Here is a 3,960-nt window from a genome sequence, read left to right as displayed (position 1 = left end):
CCAGGTGGGCCGTGGCCCATCCTGTGAGTTGTACCTTACTTATTATAGATGGCAACATAGATCATATAAATAGTTTGATTGTCTTATTCAGTGGAATAAGCATTCTAATTTTGATTTTCTAAACGGTAGTATGTAATGTTATTTTTAAAATGTGTCTACAATGAATATTATTGGTAATATATAGTACCTGCTCAATGAGCAACACTGGGCACTAACTAGTTAGTTTTAATTCATATACACTTTGTTACTTAACTAGTTGCATTTAATATTTAAAATAATCTAATCTAACTTGTTAAAAATAATAATTAACTAGTTTTTTTTTGTAGTTTTTTTCATTTGTTGAATTTTTCAATTTCTTATTTTGTTAATGTTTCTATAATCTAATGAGTGACATTCCAAGATAATTTGGGTTATTACCTACCAATTTGTAATATTTGATCAAAATATCAGTTGACAATTGTTCAATTTACCTGAATTTAGTAAATTTCAGAAACTAACTTAGTTACTTTTTATATTAACGTAATTTCACTTAATGTAGTTGAAAAAAGTGAATAACTTTTTCCCAGCTTTGCAAATAGGTAGGTATTTATTATAAAATGTTATACTTTATTAGATAGTATCTATTAATTACTAAAGGATAAAGTACCTACTATCTATTATAATGGCTCTATTTCTACATCTTTAAACAAATTTATAATATTGTGAATTTGTGAAGGTACCAAAAATTAAACAAATGTAATAATTGAACAAACACTTCAATACCTACATCATTATATAATATTATGATTTTTGTTATAAGGAGTGTCTGAATATTTAAATTTTGTATATCAGTAAAATAAACAAAATAATATATTTTATACTGTAATGTATGGAGTACTTACTATTGGTTAAATCTGGTGTGTTAGCATTATTATTTATCCGTTCATCCAATATTTTAATGCATTTTAGAGACACTTCTTCAATTTTTATAGTGTATTCTGTTTAATTCAATATCTATCTAGAATTTAAAACAATACTTATTAGTTATTTTAGACTGAATATATTACAAATATTATTATTAAGTATCTAATTGTATAGATTCAATGTCCACAGAAGTTAGTGTTACAATGACAAATTCATGATTAATTAATTCTCCTCAACGTATTTGGTAAAACTTTTTCTACCATATTCATCATGAGTGGATTTTTTAACAAAGGAATGAATACACTATGCAAAAAATATATTATAACCAATATTTTTGAATCTAAAAAATGAATATGTAACTTGTAAAAAATTATCTATTTTAAGACATACAAATAAATATTAGCAAAAACATTTTAAGTTAAACTCTAAGATCACCCACCCTGGTATTTGTAGGTAGGTACTAAATAATGTAGATTATAAAATCATATTTCAATGGTTTCATATTGAATTTACCATTTGTTTTTTATCATGGAATATTATTATAATACAAAATATAATATTTACCTATTGGAAATAATTTATTTGTAATATTATAATTGCATTCTAGATTTATTCATGTAGGTATAGAAAATTTATGATTTTGATATTTCTTTAGTTAGTGAGGATTGAACTAAGCTAGTATTAAATCTTAAGTAGGTACAAAATGTACCTTACATTGCATATGCAAATAGTTTTCAAATATTACATGGCGACGAATTGTGAAGTGTAATATTGAATGATTTTTCAAAATTATAATTTAATTTAGAATTGCCTGTATATTTACTTTGGATATCAATATCAACCTAGAAAATATATCATAAGCATTAAATTAAAAATGCAATGATGATCCCTTAAATACTCCACATTCTAAAATCATAATTTTAATGTTTCATGTTTCTATAAAATTGTCCTTAGTAAATAACTCAATTTTAGAAGTATTTTGAGAAGACCAGCTGTTAAAAGAATATAAGTATTAGGAATTATACCTTTTAATGTATATTTATTATGTATTTAATATTATTCTATGATTTTTATTTTTGAATCCTAATGTTTAAAATTTAAATGTGTAGTAGTATATAATACACACGACTCTTAGAATTGTATAATTGTATAAGTTATCGTAGCAGAGCTATTCTATGAATATTATTTCTATGGCAGCAACTATAATGTAGGCTTTACAGTTCTGTAATATATTGATGAAAATATTGTTATTTGTACCTCATATGTTGTGGTCTGCTTACAATCTTTAAAAATTATTATTAGCTCCTAAAATCACCATTTAATAATATTTTTATTTTTATTTGATTTCTATGTTTTGGAGAGTCTCTGTCGATTAGGGCACACAAGTTTCTCGCTATAACACTGCTTCTATTATATTTTATTTACTAACCAATCATATCATTCTACTTCACTTTTTTCTCCGAGAAATTCCACACCTAATATTTACTAATAAATTACTCATTATTATGTACAATACATTATTAATTATTGTATATTACCAAATAAATCCATAATTTCTATTCACATTGTGTCATTGTTCAAATGATGTTAAAATATTTTGAAGACAATTTTCCTTTTGGGGAATTCAAGGCATCATTACCAAAATGTAAATCCTATAATAAGTCGTAATATAAATGTATTTATTTAATAGGTATATTATTAGGTAACCACTTTAACTTATGACTTATTTTACCTTGATTTTAGAATGAAAAGTTCTAACAAATTGCACTGGCTATAGAATACTATAACACTGTTATCGCAAAGCCATTTTTGATTATATCACAAACAATATTCCACCAACATATTTTGACAACTTTTGGTTATAACATTCTTTGTAAAGTAACCTCATTAGGATTATTGAAATACTGTGTTTTTTGATATGACATCGTTTGACCACAATGTTTGGAATAACGGTTTATTGTTCAATATTAGAGGTTCCTTGTTCAGTGTAAATTGGTATAGAAATATATCTAAAAATATCAAAGTGAATCTTTAGTTTAAACATGCGTAATAAATTTGTTTTCAACTTTACCCATGTAAGATGTGTATACTGATTGGTGATTGCTGATTCTAAATTCCATTCTAGAAGCAAATTCATCGACTGTTAATGGTAATGAAATTCTGGAAATCCTCTAGGAAGACAGTTTTATTGTTTTGAGATGAATTATTACCTATTGCATATAATATTAATGGTTATTTGAGAGTAATTCATATTCTTAATAAATAAAATGATTACTTGTTAAAGCTGTAATATTTCATCTTATATTCATCAAATTCATTTACTGAGCCGTTCATGTTGATGCACTAAAAGAAGTTATAAATGTTTGAATATTATAAATAATTATTTAGGATACTAGGTACCTAGTAGCAGTGAAAACTGTTAACTTTAATAATGATGGTCAGATTCAATTAATAATTGGTAAGAAAGCTGTTATTAATTAAATTTGCTAGTAAAATTGCCATGTTCAAAGTAATTATATCACTATTGAAATGTTTTATGTATACGTAACATGAAAAGTAAGATAGGTGGACATCTATTAGGATTAAAACTATTGTTAAAATGTTTGTTGAACATAGTTCCGCTCAATTGAAGGTAAATTGGAACAATTATTATCATAAATTAACGGTCAGAACTACAAAAACAAACAAATTTTTGATTTGTTAGTTGTAAAGACAGATGGAAAAAGTTTCTGTGCCATTCTAAAAGAACGGATTAAAAATCGTTACTTTTAACAGAAGGTATATTATATAAAAATATTTCACTCACCGCATTTATATAACAACATTCCAATATTGATTGGTTATTACCGCTCGTTGTATTTAAATTGTATAACGTATTAGGCAAGGCTAAATAGTCTATTTAAAAGTCAGGAACCGGTGCGCCGTCGTCATGGCGTTGTACTCTGACGACTGACGGTTTTCTTCGCAGTGGCTACATCCCTGTCCACCGAATTTGGGCGAATGAAAATTTATTTATTATAAGTATAATTTGAAAACTTCAACTTTCAAAGATTATTC

At 25.5% G+C, this 3,960-nt stretch overlaps 1 long non-coding RNA gene across 1 annotated transcript; it reads right to left on the bottom strand.

The window, feature by feature from the left end:
* Positions 1-2,009: 2,009 nt before the first annotated feature.
* Positions 2,010-3,923, bottom strand: LOC107883359. The gene is made up of 5 exons (XR_003839634.1): positions 3,710-3,923; positions 3,179-3,246; positions 2,975-3,113; positions 2,636-2,912; positions 2,010-2,555 (listed from the first exon to the last, which is right to left on the bottom strand). It is a non-coding gene; the product is annotated as an uncharacterized LOC107883359 (long non-coding RNA).
* Positions 3,924-3,960: the final 37 nt, after the last annotated feature.

This window comes from Acyrthosiphon pisum, chromosome A2 (genome assembly GCF_005508785.2).
Source record: "Acyrthosiphon pisum isolate AL4f chromosome A2, pea_aphid_22Mar2018_4r6ur, whole genome shotgun sequence".
In the NCBI taxonomy this organism is placed as follows: Eukaryota; Metazoa; Arthropoda; class Insecta; order Hemiptera; family Aphididae; genus Acyrthosiphon; species Acyrthosiphon pisum.
This window is presented reverse-complemented; position numbering and strand designations above follow the sequence as displayed.